Raw genomic sequence first — 15,055 nt, forward strand, 5'->3', positions numbered from 1 at the left:
ATAAAACACCATCCTGTGTTAAAATGAAGCTCTTGAGGGCAGAGGAAGATGGTTTACTACAAAGTTGAAGACAACTAGTTGTTGACTATTTGCATTCATCTGTCTCTAGAAGTGTGGGTGCTGGATGAATCTCTGCTATTGCCTACCTCTGCTTTGCTGCCAACTCTTTTGAAGCCTGACTCTGGTCCCACTGTTTCCTGTGGGGAATGACAAAGTTTGAAGGCATTTGATGTAGCCAACAAGCTTGCTCTCATTTTCTTCAAGTAAACAAAGCCAAGTGTCTGAGAGCCTTGCCCAGGAGGTGCATTGTCAGGTAGTTTAAGAGGTAATGAGGTTTGTGTGTGTTAAACCTCCTGCAGTATGTGCTGTAGCAATGATCAGGAGCAGCTAGTCAGCTGAGTGTTAGGTGGTACCAGCCACAAAAGGAAGGACCTGACCCTGCAAGTTGGAGCTGAGTAGTGAGGGAAGAGCAAAGCTGTCTTTGTGTTCTGAATTTTCAAGTCTGCAACAGCAGTTGCAAGAAATATTTTTATCTTTAACTTGTCTGGCTCTCTCTTGGCATTACTCTCTTGATGTCCACTCTTGCTAACCATTTGGTTAGCAAAAGGATTGGGGAAACAACAGCACTGTGGAAATTAAAGCTTTCCATTCATCCTTCACTCCAGCCAAACTACTCTGCAGAACAGTGGATGTGGAGCAGCATACTGGCATTTTTTACAAAGCCTGTTGGCATTTAAGTTTACCTCTACCCCACAAACCAGGTTCTGATATTTCTGCACTGCAACACTTTCTCTTAAACAAAGGGTAAAAAATACTTCTATGCTGTGTCAAAGCATGACACGGATGTCAGCCTTCCTCATAAATGCTGTTACAGAGGATCTCTTTTTTGAGCTCTTTATAATACATACAAAGGGCAGAAGCTGTAGGAAGAACTTTCATGTGCTCAGTAGTGTGGTGCATTTGCAGGGGCAAACGTGGATGGAGTGAAAATTTTTTTGACTTGACTTGGTCCTGTATTTTTTGTTCCAGGCTCAAGTAATCTGTTTTGTGGGGCAGAATGGAATGTAAGAGTTCAGTTACGATGGATCTATTAATACCACACCATCTTACCTTCTTGTCAACTGTCCTGTAGATGATAGAGGTTATGAGTCTCATTTATTTGTTCCACATTGGTAAGTTTAAAGAAATGGGATGGGGATTTCTTGTTATGTGGTTATCTTGAAGTTTGCTGGTTTGGGGTCCAGAGGACTCACTGATCTCTGAAACTGTCATGTATTGCATGTCCCCAGAGAATGGAAGGACAAAGATGCAGTGCTTGGGTGCAGTACTGCTCTGTGCACAGGGTGTAGTTCCCATTATCTGCTGGAACTGCTGTGAAAAGCCACCAGCTCCTAACTGGGACACAAGGAGCCACTCAGGGCAGGTAGTCCTCTCTTCTCCCAGGCCAACTCATGGCTCCATGAAGACTGCCATTAGCCAAAATCTTGAAGAAAGTTGTAATGTTTTACACAGATTCCTGCTCCATACCAAATCCCTTTTGTGATGCGCTGATTCTGAAATGATCCCATTCCGTGCCATTCCTTGGGGGGATGCCTTCAGCATCAGGCATAGTTCAGGTCTTTCAGTGGGTTTCAGTGAAGAGAGCTGTGTGCTGGATCCCAGGCTGAGTCAGTCGAACAGCTAATTTCTGTGTGTTTTCCAGTGCATCTCCCCTCACTCACATTTCACCTTTCCTTGTGCTTTATCTCACCTCACCCCAGCAGAGTTAGTTATCTAACTAGTTTAGAGGTAGGGAAGATACAGTGCTTTGTATTTTCTGGGAAAAGAGACATGTCTAGAGCTGAGTTCTAAACATGGCATAGAAGTAAAATGAAGGAAGGTAAATGCTCATCTCTCCCCACAAACTTTAGATTATAAACTGAGCTAAAGAAAGTGAATTGATTCCTTGCCTGGTGGCCAACTCTGATCTGTTGTAAGACTGCACAGAAATATTGCAGCTAAGAGCATGCCATGCTTTGTTTGCTGGTTGGTTGGATATTTATGTCAGGTTGCCAGGCAAATTCATATACTGCTATGCTGCAGGCAAGGTCTTGGAGGGTGGGGGAGATGAGTAAACATCTTAGAAAGATCTAAAGGTGTAGGAAGAGGTTTAGACAAAAAGAATGAGGAGCTGGGTTTGCAAAACTTGCATCTATTTTTGTCTTCTGTTGCTGAAGCAGAGGTATCCAGAGCTGAGCTGTTCTGCAGCCCTGCCATCTTCACATCTGTGCTGCTTTGTACCCTTGTGCCATGGGCAGGCAGCATCTCACAGAAAACTTCACAAACCAGTTGGTCCCTGAGATTTGATTTGAGTTTGTGTCATTGCCTGGACAAGTGCATGTTTATGGACTCCTGCACGCTCCAAATCTGTAACAGTTTCAGTTAAAGTCTCTTCTGCCAGCACAAACCACAAAAAGTAACTAAATAGACCATAAATCTCTCTGTGTTCCCAATCTCACCCTTAACTGCCTTCTTTCTCCAGCCTGTGTGTCACTCCTCAGGTTCAGACCTGCAGTTTATGGTACAGGATGATTTTTTAATTACCATTTGAGTTCCTGGGAAATGCTGGTACTCCCAGTGTGTTTGCAACTGCATGCTGTGATTCACTGGAGGACAAAGTGTGCAAGCCAAGGCAGTGATGTTCTGAAAGAAAAGTTAAATCAGGAAACAGTCCCATATCAATCCTTTATATATTTAGTTACCAAACAGCATCTCATTTGTCAGCAATACAAGTAACAACCACAAAACAGTGCTGCCCATTACTTTTAGCTAGCATATCAGGGCATTCTCTTCTTGTATTCACATTCAGAAATAGCTGAAATTATTATAAATATTTTTGAGAAAACAGCAGGGTTTTTGGGTTTTTTTGGGTTTTTTGGTTTTTTTAGCAAGTATAATTGCTAGGTAAGCTGGGGGGTTGCAAAATGCTGAGGTTTAGCACTTTGCTGGACAAGCTGTGTGTGTTTTTGGGACAACCAGCTTATGGGAGATTGTCAGCAAAGTATCATCAAAGACATTTGTGACTCAGAGCAATGGAGAGTTTTGAAAAGGAAATCATGTTAGGTAATCACAGCCTTTGCACATCAATGAAAGCATGTTTTTCAGTTATTGCTTGAATCTTTTCTTAGATTTGGCTGAAATCAGTTTGGTTTCATTCTCTTTTGATTAGGAAATTAAAAATGTGTATTTTCAATCTACCATTATTTCTCTTTCAAAAAAAGGAAGGGAGTTTATTTCAAAGGTGGGTTGCAAGAGATTCATGTTCTCTAAGTATGTGAGAAACATTCTTTACATTTTGTTTAAACTTGTGAAATGCAAGAAAGTTGAATTCTTATAGCTATTGAACAGATCATAGGGCAGATACATGGAGTTAGTTTGCTTTCAGGAGAAATAAAGTAGTTTCTTGTGTGGGAAGACTAGAGGAACAGGAATTCTTATGGAAACAAATTCTGGAAATAATCAGGCCAGGAGAGAGGTAGCAGCCAGTTTACTTATGAAAGCTCATAATGAAATGGAAGATAACAAGTTAGCATGATGTACAATCTGGAGGGATGAACCTGTACTTGAAATTTGACAACAGTACTCTTAAAAATATTTATTACTGCAATTTAAGTAGAGAGTACCAAGAAAAATAATGTTTTATTTCTGTCACTTGGCCTTCACTATAACATACAGACAAGTAATTTAAATAGTAAAGGTTCCAGAGACTATCACTATTAATATTCACCTTAGTGCACACCCAGACAGTGCTTAAGTGTTCTTTCTTGGCCTTGAGTGGAAGGCGTTGTAGCCCCTATGCTGTCACTGTATTTTCCTTGACCTGAACTTCCAAGCAGTATCCATAGTGTACCCTTGGATATCTTGGGACAATGTCACTGCTTATATTCATTGAAAAACCAACGGTTAGAAACAGGTAGGTTAGAAGCAGGATTGTTCTGTATCTGGACACGATGATTTCTGTGGTCTTCAGTCTGAATATATACAAATTTACAGATATATTTCTGCAAAGGAGCAGGTCTGTCTGGGGCAGTAATTGGATGGTAATTACTCAAACAACTGTTACATGCCTTTCTTCATAAGAAAAACAGGGCTTATATCCGTAACAGACAGTATGAACAGCATCTCCTGCTAAGACTCCACTACTTGAAGCATTCACTGAGATGTGAATATCCTGAGGCCTTTGTACCCAGACCTAATTAGAATGATGGGCAATAACCAACCATAGGAAGTTCAATACTGGCAAGTGCCAGATTTTGCTCCAGTTTACCAATGTGGCAACCTTGAATGTAGGGACAGACTGTGGAATGAGAGGCTGAAGAGCAGCGCTGTGCAAAGGGACCTGGGGTCCTGGTCTATGGAAAGTTGAATGTGAGTCAGCAGTGCCCTGGGAGCCAGGAGAGCCAACCCTGTCCTGGGGGGCATCAGGGACAGCATCGCCAGGTGGGCAAGGGAGGGGATTGTCCCGCTCTGCTCTGCACTGGGGCAGCCTCACCTCGAGTGCTGGGGGCAGTTATGGGTGCCACAATATAAAACAGGCATTAAGCCATTAGAGAGGGTCCAAAGGAGGGCCATGAGGATGGTGAAGGCCTTGAAGGGAAGTTGTATGAGGAGTGGCTGAGGTCACTTGGTTTGTCCAGCCTGAATACAAGGAGACTGAGGGGAGACCTCATTGCAGTTATAACTTAATCAGGAGGGGAAGCAGAGAGGCAGGCACTGATCTCTTCACTCTCCTAAGCGGTGACAAGACTCAAGGAAACAGCCTGAAGCTGTGTCAGGGGAGGTTTAAGTTGGATGTCAGGAATAGGTTCTTCCCCCAGAGAGTAGTTGAGCAGGTTGAACTGGCTCCCCTGGAAAGAGCACCAAGCCTTACAGAGTTCAAGAAGTGTTTGTACTCTCAGTCACAGTGGTGTAGTCATAGAGCGCTCTCAGTCATAGAGTGGGATTCTTGGGGTGTTGGTGTGTAGGGCCAGGAGTTGGATTCTGTGACCCTGATGGATCCCTTCCAACTCAGCATATTCCATGATTCTGTGATAGAAATTCCATCAGTGCAGTAACAGGTCTGCATGTCAAAGGGCAAAACTTGTTTTTAAAGGCTTTTTTGTTTTCCTTTCTTCTTTTCTTTTTATTTCCTTCCTTTTGAAGATAGTGGTAAAAATCTTCATTGGAAACAGTGTCTCCTTTATTTTGAGCTGCTGATGAAATAAAATTGTAATTATCTTGTGGGCATTGATAAAATTGTTCATATTAATTGCTTTTAATAACTTTATACTGACTCTTTTTCTTTCCTTTTCTTTGTTCTTCCTCATCACTAAGGACTAAACAAAATATTTTGCTTTACTGACAGAGCTTCTGATCCTGCAGTATTTGTTTCACAAGGAGACTTGCTTTGTAGCTGTTAGTCAGTCACAAATACATTTGCTTCCCATAGCTCCATTTGAGCCCAGAACAGAAAGCAGTCAGTGTGTGTCAAGATCAAGAAGTGGAGAAATCAGAAATTGTGCCATTTCCCAGATCCAGATGAAAGCATTGTCAGAGGCCAAGGTGAGATATTATTTGATGGTACAGCTGAGTGCCAGGGAATCCCCATGGGGAGGAGATGGAGTCAGGGACAGGTGATAGAGAGGGGACCTGCAGTGCTACTGCAGCAGGAACAGGGCAATCCTTTCCCTCAGGCACCCAGCTGAGCTGCACACTTTGGCACAGAAACTGCCAGCAGTGGTGTGGTTTAAGCTCAGCCTGTCTGAGGCTAAAAGGTTGAAAGTGAGTTTCTGTGTATAACCTCCAATTTGAAACAACTGTGTATGGCAAGTATTCTGTAGCCTTAGATGCCATAGCTCTAAATGCAGAGCTTGGAGTTGCTTCCTACAATTACCTGAGATTGTAATTTTTTTATTTACTGTCATTTTTTAAATACTTTCCCAAAAAGACATTAGAAATGAAAAGCAGACTAGTTAAATTTTTTAAATACTAAGCTATGTCTTTCCATGTGGTTTCTCAGCAGTAGTCCAGCAACATAACACATCTGATTTCCAAGCTCCTGCCTCAGTTTTACATGCTGGAATCAGCAGTCTCTCACACTCCCACTTTCCAGATAGGCAAAGGATTTATTAAAACTCTAGCTATCTCCTTGGCCGCTTTGAGACTGTTCTTGTCACAGTTCTGCTTAATATGTTGGCATTATTACAAATCTAAACAAGGTTGCTCCTTAGTGTGACTGCAGGTTCCTGTGTGTGGTTTTGAGCCTTTGCTGCCTGTCCTCTCTCACAAGTGTGACCCTTGCAATTATAAAGAACAAAATTCTCACAAGAAAGGGAAAGCTCAGCAAGGAAGTGACTCTGCAACTACAGAAAAAAGGACAAGGTGAAGCATTCTTTATTTTTGGGGGAGAAGAAAAAATCTTATCAGGATGTTCTTTTTTTTTCAGGTCAGTAAAACATTTTTGGAGGCTTCATCCCTTTTTTTCTACATACATAAAGAAATTCTTAGGAGCCTCCCTGAATGAAGCACTGCATCATCTGAAGGCACTGGTCTTGGACAGCAATGTCTGACAATGAAAATGTGTGTTACAGCAAATTTTGTCTTAATTTAAGTGAAGGATAGATCCCTCATGTTTGAAGAAGTAAATCTAGTAAAACATTCCAAAATGAATAACATTGCAGTCACTCTTAGGTATGGGCTTCCTTTTGGATCCCCTCTCATAGTCCATTCTAGCACAGCCTTCCAAGAGACAGAGAAGAAGGTGTTCCCACCACAGTACTGAAGGGACTGCCAGGCAGCTGGGCAGCTCTATGAAGTTACTTAAAAATCCATTGCAGAAACAACTATATAAGAATTTTTAAAAAAACACAAACCTGTGGCTCATATAATTTTACAACTCGGGTATCAGGACATGCAGGCTTATGTTCAGAGATCAGTGCAGGATAAGTGGAATCTATCTGGAGAGTAAAGCCACCTTTTAGGCACATGTATCTGGGGAATTGTTAAAAGGTCCTGGTTAAGCCTGGAATTCAAATTTTTCTTTGCAGATATTTTAAGCAATGGATGAAGGTTAGATGTGTATTCTCAGCCCTTCCTCTCATTAAGGCAGACAGGTTTACTGCATTTTGAATTTGTGTCCATCCCAGAAAGTAAACTTTTACTAGATTTTCAATTTATCCCCATTCCAGGGATCATGTGATGTCTCTTCCATTTTCATCTCTTCTGGTGTAAGAGATGTTGAGGAAATATTACAGAATCAGAGTGGTTTGGGTTGGAAGGGATCACAATGATCACGTTGTTTCAACACCCCTGCCAAGGACAGGGAGAGACACCTTTGAGCAGGTTGCTCAAAGCCCCATCCAGCCTGGACTTGAATACTTCCAGGGATGGATAGGGCATCCACACCTGCTCTGGGCAACATATTCCAGTGCCTCACCACCCTCACAGTAAATAATTTCTTCCTAATAGCTAATGTAAACCTGCCCTCTGTCAGTTTGAAGCCATTCCCTCTAGATCTGTCACTGCATGCCTGTGTAAAAGGTCCCTGTCCAGCTCTCTTCTACTTGGTATTTTATCATTTATGCTGGCATAGACTAAAGCTCAAAGGAAACTTTGTATTGGAGTAGCTTGCCATTAACAAATGCCATGCTGCTCCTTAGTGTAACGTGCCAGTTGTGGGTGGGGAGATGAAAACCCAAGACTTGTTCTCCAGGTGCTCATGAGACAAACAGCCTTGTTTATTATTTAGAACTCACTTAAATACCCAGTTCAAATCTCCCAGGCTATACAGCATTGGCTGAGATCTCTCTCCCTTCCCAGCTTCCTGTCCAGTGGTGTGCTTACTTCTCATCTTGGATGGGGCTGGCTAAGGGTCCCTTGTAACTTATCCATGGACATATTCAGGCATGTCAAGGCTAGCTGAATTGGATTTGTGTTATTGTCAGATTCACTTTGTCCAGTCCAAACCAGCTGTACTGTGACAATATTGTGACACCTTGGAGTATCTGACATAAGGTGGGAAAAATTCTTGCAAGTTGGAAAAGTCATTTTTGAGGTGGTTAGGAGTTAATTCCTCAAGTAAAGCTCTGTGATATAAAATGGACAGAAAAATTTGCTGCCATTGGGTTCCTGATTCTGTTACCTGTTTAGCTCTCAGAGAGTGAACAGTTTATTGCTCTTTTTGGATTGACCAGCTTGGACTTTTCAGACAATAGATGAAGTGGGTAATGTTTGGAAATGGGGATTGAGGAATGAGAGCAGCAGGTAATGATCCCATGGGCATTTCCTAGCACTTGGCAGATACTGACTGTATGTGTGGCTGTGCTGCCCATACTTGGTGCCTCCATTTGAAGTTTAAGGTATGTTTAATGGGGACTGTTATGAATACACTAGAAAGAGATATATAAGGAAAGGTTTTATTAATTACAGCAAGCCAGCAATAAGCAAAAGTTGTCACCAGGCGGCAGGGAGAAGGAAAAGTCTCTTCCCCATGAAACTGCCGCGCTTCCCGCTTCCTTGTTTCTTCTTTTATTCGTCTCGACTTCCGGGTTACGTGTCTTTTCTCCGGCGTCTCTGCGCATGCGTCTCTGGTTATTAGAGGGTCTTTTTCTGCTCTCTGGTGGTCGTAAAAGGGAGGCTCCAAGTCTTCCTCACTCTTACTTTGCTGACCTTTTCTCACTGTTTTCCCCTCAAGGTTTATCTTGCCCTAGCATTCCAGGACTCTCTGCTAGGCTGTTAATAATTATGCCAGCCTCAGCGAGTTAGCGGCCTTCAACCTCTTCCCGATTTTATACCCAAAGTACAATTTTGCAAAGCATCATATCATATCTATATATTTAGGCGAACAAAAGAGTTTCTGTCTATTACAGGGACCTCCTGCCACCCAGAGAAAGATAAGTGATGGAACTGTCTGATTTGCCTTGGTTATTGTTGATAATTGAATTCAGTTAGAGCAGCACTGCATCTCTGTTGCAACGTTAAGCAACAGCTTCTGTTTCAATCCCATGGTACCAGTATTCATGTCTCAGTCTTCACTGCTCCCTTGTGAGTACAAGGTATTCTTTGTCAGCAGTGGCTTTCTTATCTTGCAGGTCTACAATTTTAGTTCACTTTCTAATTTCTTTCTCTCCCTTTCTGCTGTTTCTCCCTCCATATCTCTGTTAGGTGATGCATATGTACAGAAGGGGCTCTTTCTAATGAGCTTCTAGGCAGAGAGAAGCAAAATAGATCACTTTTAAAATTGAAAGAGAAGGGTGTGGGTGGGAGTTTACACTGAGGGACACTGTATTTTTAATAGATTCTTATTTAATTAAGGGCACTTCTGGACAGATGAGGGATGATGGTGTCTTTAGTACATTAGAGAACAGCAGTTTTTTTGGATATTTTTTTCCCCCAAAAGCATTTGAGAGGTGCCTTTGTGCATTTACATTACATGCTATGGTTAAGAAAGAACACAACCATAAACCCATTGTGAAATACCTGTATTGTCTGAAATGGATTGAAATGAGCTCTTTTTGGCATATGTGTGAAGTCTGATGTCTCTCTGATAAATAATGGGGAGAAGGTTCCGGGCTTATACTGACATTGATTGGATCAGATAGGCTCCCTTTAGTAAAGTATTTTTAATTAAAAATTCAGAAATAGAAAAGACGTATAATCTAAAATTAAGAATTGTCGCTCTAATGGATGCAATCACAATAGTAGTTCAACATATGTCTTTTTACTAAAAGCCTTAATTTAAGAAAGAAACTGATCCAACTTGGGGGATAACCTGATCCCACTTAAGTTGTGGTGCTCATTTGTTGTCCTTAGTGCCAATGTGTAGCATGATTCTGCAGGGTGGGTGGTAAGAAAACAGGTGTGTGCCAGCTAATTGAGTGCTGGCCAGAAGTGGATAAGGTGAAGTGAGACTTCACTGTACCCATCTAGAAAATGGTTCTTGCAGTGCTTGCATCTTCAGGTGCCTTGCATATGCTGAGCAGTAGAGGCAAGGTTTTCATAAGAGTAAAAGAGTCTTAACCCACAAGCACTTGGCTGGCTCCTCATCCTTCCTCACACAGAGTTCTGTATTTTTCAGCTGATCATTGACATGTGGGCTACATCCACTCCTCATCTCCCTAGCCTTTCTTTCCTAGAAAACCTAAAACCTTCAGTTCCAGTGGTCTAATCATAGGAGCCATCCCACCATGTCTCTCTTATGATATCATACCCATGCAGATGTGTGCACAACTCTAGTTCCTCTTGTTTGTTCCCCATACCATGTTGGTTTGTGTAGAGACATCTGAGCCAGGTCCTGGGTAAAGCCAACTTGATGGCTGGATGTACTTGTTTGAAAGTAAACCAACGGGATAAATGAACTCTATACAATAACCTTGTGAGAGATTTCATGTCAGAGTTACAATTAGATAAAAAGACTACAATAAACGCAATAATACACAGAAAACTGACTTACACCCACAAAGTCAGAATACAGTCTGGCACTCTGGTGGTCACAGGCCTATTAAGCAGTGTTTGCAGTCCTGTTGAAATGATGGTTGCAGTCTTGTCAAAAACAGTGGTCTTGTGCAAGTTCTGGTCTTCCTCTAAATCCATTGAATGGTGGTGGTGGTGGTATTCCAAGTTCCCAATTATATAAGGTCATGTGGGAGTGCTCAATACTTTCGCTAGGGTGGGGAGTTTCACAATGAAGTGATTTAATTCTGTGAGTCATAGGATCTTTTTGGGAGTCCTTGATGGTCTAAGTCTTACAGCTGGCCCTTATGCTGGAGCCAGGTAGCCATTATGACCCATTAGCAGATATGAAACCCTCAGGATGGGTGTAACTGTGCTGGTGATTTCCCAGAGGGTGTTATTATGGTTGAGTCATTTGAAAAAACAAAATGAAGAAACACTACCCCACCTCACAGTGTTTGCCTCTTCTGAACTTCATTTAACACCCAGTTTATAGCCTGAGGTGTCAGGTGTGCACTGGGCAGCTACTGCGAATGACCCATCCTTAACAGTTTGTCAGAAATGGCAGTAGAGGGGAGTAGAATACACAGTTTGGTTACACCCCACATTAACACCTCCTTCTGTAACCCAGGACACTGGAGCATCTGGAATCCCTTTGCACTGTTCCAGGCATCCATTACAGGTTTTGGCATCTGACTGGGAAGATCGGGATGGATAGATGCCCTGACAAATAGTTTAAAGCCCCTTCACCAGTATGGCAAGTTCCTGACCAAGATGGTTTTTTCCTTCTTTGTCAGATGGACCAGTAACATCCCGGATCCAGGCTCTGGAAGGCAACACACTTCAGTACGGGTCAAGCTGACAGACTAGAGCCTCTAGGCCTCTTACTCACTACTATCACCCACTGCCTTTTCTTGGTTAAACTAGTTGTTAATTTCTGTATTCTTGGAGCAGATTGGGCTGTTCTGCTTTGCTGTGGCTGTTCTTTCAGTGTTGCCTCATTAGTCTGCAGAGCGACAAAGTGGTACTGAGTGGCCATGTCCAGCTGGGCTGGAATGTCTGTCTGTGAAGTGCCTTCCTTTTGTTAGCTCCTTTCCTCTTCCTTTTGTTACTGTAGGCTTTTTATTACCCACTACTTCCCAAGCTCCCGTGTTAATGCCCTCCCACCCCTCTCTGTGTGCCAGGGTGTGAATTTTTGGTCTGTCCTCAGCAGGCTGTGATTCCCCCATCAGAGGGGCTTGGAACCAGCTGTCCCATTCTCTCTCAGCCTTCCAATATTTCTCAGTCTTTTGACTGTCTTCTGCCACTTGACACCCTGTTTCTGGAGGTCCTTCACCAGGGCACACCAGCTACAACTCAGTGAGCTATCTCTCTTGTACTCCTTGATATTCCTTGGCCTCTCCGCTACTTCCTTTAGGCTGAGCAGATCCGTTCCCCTGCTCACACCTCGAACAGATGTTGTCTCCACTGCCCTCTGGCATCAGTGACAAGTTCAGACATTCACTGCAGCCAGAAACCTGGATGGCTGCATGTTGATATGTGAGGTGTCTGGGTCATCACATTCCTTCTGATAGTAGCTTTTGACCACACTGAAACCATGGTTAGTCCTCTTTCAGACTGCTAGGTGATGACTGACTCTCTAAATTCTGAGCCCTACCTTTCTGACCTGTCATGTCTTATTTGCCTGTTCCTGTTTGCCACACTCCCTGGAGACACTTAAATCTCCTTCGGATGCTCCTGGCAATGCCGCCTCCCCAGGTTGGCTCCCAAGGGCTGCCAGGTCCTGATGGAACTGACTGTGTGTGTCTCTGAGCTTAGGAACCCTCACTTCAGTTAAAAATCAGCTGGCTTCAGTTAACTTAGTTAAGTGTTCTGTATTTCCTAAGGATGAGTGGTTTTAACAGAAAAAGGTTAGGGAGCTCACCAACAAGGGGTAGATGGTGGATGTGATCGTTCCAGGGGAGATGCCAGACAGCTGGTACCTCCATGAGCCCAGTCATGCTGGGATGCCATTTTCCAGCGCTGAGTGATGAAGTTAGGGGTTGAGAGTTTCTATAACACCAGTTTGGAAGCTAAGCACAGTGCTTAAGTCTACTTTTTATCTGCCCCATGTCCTTACTACTAGATGGGATTGTGCTATCTAGACTATATTGTTTTCTCTTGTTAAAAATAAGAACAAAATCTTCCTGCTCTCTGTTGCTGCTGTGTTAAATATCAGTGTAAACCAAGAGAGTGTTTGAGAGCAGCAGAAAGTGCCTATTGCAAAGCACTGTCTGATACCTTCCCACCATAAGTCCCATCATTATGTCCCACCATAAAGACACAAAACAGGCTGGTTACTTGTGATGTCGCATGAGAACAGGATGGTTAAGCAGATGCAGGTCTGCTTCTATATACATTTTATAATTCCTTATAATCACTTTAGGAATACCAGAGTTTGTTTATTTTTGAAGCAATGCTATAAGCTGCAGGTCCCATTGTATCCTAGCAATTTAGCTGTGTCAAAGATGTGATTAAGCCTTAGCTATGGGATACAAGTAAAACTGGCAGACCTCATTAGTAATATAATTTGTGCCTGTACAGCTGCCATTTCCAGCGTTTTTTCTATGCAAGGCTTTGCTGCAGATTTGGTTTTCATTCCTCACTCCTGTTCATTGAAGGAACACATGGGATTATAAATCAATAGTTAAAATTCATATTAGTTGGAATTTAGAAATTAAGAAGTTTGACTTATTACTCAAGAACTTTGACTCTTTGCATTAAGATTTGAGTTATAGACAGATGTGTTCTGATTTCCTATGAGTCTTGGTTTCTCAGGCCTTTGGCATATGTAGAATTTGCCCTCCATATAAACCCCATGCATGAAAAGCTGACCTTAAGATTTGGCCTCCACTGAATTTATATGTGATTCAAGGGAAGATTTTTCCAAATCACTTGAAGCAGGAAGGGCCTTCTTCCCTCTTTCTCTTTTTTCTTTTCAGCAGAAATGAGGTTCTAACCAGTGTGTATTCCCAGATCTCTCCAAAGAATCCTAGCCCTGTCTGGGACCAAAATTTTCTGTCTAATATTTAAATAGCTTTTTAATTTTTTTACTTTTTTGTTAAAAATATTTCTGTGGATTCTAGCTGGTTTAAATACACCAGTCCTGATCCACTAGGTGTGGCAAACACTACATTCATGGATGAAATCAGTCCATTCAGATAATTTTTCTAGAATGAGTAATATTTTCTATTTAGTCATATATATATATATATGTATATCCCTTTAAGATTCCTAGTTTTATGGATGCTCTCTTATTAAGAAGCTGGGCTTGTGATTTGCATTCTTGATCATGAAGAATTGTGTGATTTTTGATTAGAGGATTGAGAGATGTCATAAAGAAAAAAAGTGAGCAGACATTACTTAGCCCCATGTTTCTTTTCTTTCATTTCCACAAGTGCTAAATTCTGGTTTTAATTTCATTATTGAAATGACAGGACCTTCTAAAGATCTGGCTGCATCCCAAAACAGGCTATTAAAAATGTCTCTAAAGTTAATGTCATGCCAAGTAACCTTCTACAGACCAAGGTCTTCAGGTATCAGTAACTGCTTGTTTGGAAGGACAACTTAGTATCTCTCACTGACAGATCCTTTGGGAAATGCAGACAGGATGTATGTGTGCCCTGCTCTCTCTTAGCTACACTGACTGCAGTGAGGTAGATGAAGCACCCAGTCAGACCTGTGACTTGGGCAACACTTCGGGGGAACAGAGCCTAGAACTGGCTTGGATCTGGGCTGGTTCCATCTGGAAAACGACACATGCATTTGATGCTTGATGAATTGACAGTTTTGACCACCTACAAAAGTCCATGAAGCACAGGAATACCCACCCCAGTGTGTGCCATAGCTGCTGTGGGGCTCCTGAGTCTTGGAGCAGCTATTGACTAGCCTGAGCAGGTCCTTCGTGTTTCAGGAATGCTGGCATGATCTAAAACATGCTTCAAAAAGCACTCCTGGAAATGCAAGAAGAGAAACAGCTTCTCAGTTTCTAGTTTTGATTGCTTTGGTGTTTATGTTTGTTGGGAACAGGAGCCTATGTATTCTGGCTGGGTGTAAATCACTGCAGGTAAGTGATGTAAGCATCACTTACATGGTGCTCCATTAAAGATGAACCTCAACAAAGGCTATAAATTTTAAGTAGAGGAAGTTTTCATCTTCAGTTCAAAAGTGCAACCCAGTAATGCCAAAACTGCAGGCACACTGTAAGCACCAGCTCACAAGCGTCCATGCAAACACTTCTACTGCTTGTACAAGTGTAAGAAAAGGCATTTTGAATAATTTTGCTTAATTCTTTTTAAAAAGAGTTATTTGGGCAGTGTCTTATAAGAACACACAGGCTTAATGTACTGGTATCGGTCAGCATGTAGTTCACAACAGTACAGGTTGATATGAGCATTGTATTTATCTTTGCTAGAAAGGATACCCTGGATAATTTCCAACTGCCACAGCCACTTGATCTTCTCACTCATGAAGACAAAGTGTGGTAGCAAGGCTTAGTGCTATGCTGGTAGCAAAGGGTGCTATGCTGTATCATATGTGTGTGCATGAG

The 15,055-nt window shown here is 42.2% G+C and overlaps 1 protein-coding gene across 9 annotated transcripts in view; it reads left to right on the forward strand.

Annotated features, from left to right (window-relative positions):
- Nucleotides 1–15,055, forward strand: part of MAML3 (mastermind like transcriptional coactivator 3) — a 295,274-nt gene that overhangs the window by 112,846 nt on the left and 167,373 nt on the right. For 7 of the 9 annotated variants that reach the window (XM_086889824.1, XM_086889828.1, XM_086889830.1 and 4 more), the window contains exon 2: nt 1,030–1,172. The exons of the other annotated variants lie outside the window; for them this stretch is intronic. The gene's annotated coding sequence lies outside the window, so the exon portion shown is untranslated. The remainder of the gene's footprint in view (nt 1–1,029; nt 1,173–15,055) is intronic. 9 annotated transcript variants of the gene reach the window in all.

This window comes from Cyanistes caeruleus, chromosome 5 (assembly GCF_971803275.1).
Source record: "Cyanistes caeruleus chromosome 5, bCyaCae1.hap1.1, whole genome shotgun sequence".
Lineage (NCBI taxonomy): Eukaryota > Metazoa > Chordata > Aves > Passeriformes > Paridae > Cyanistes > Cyanistes caeruleus.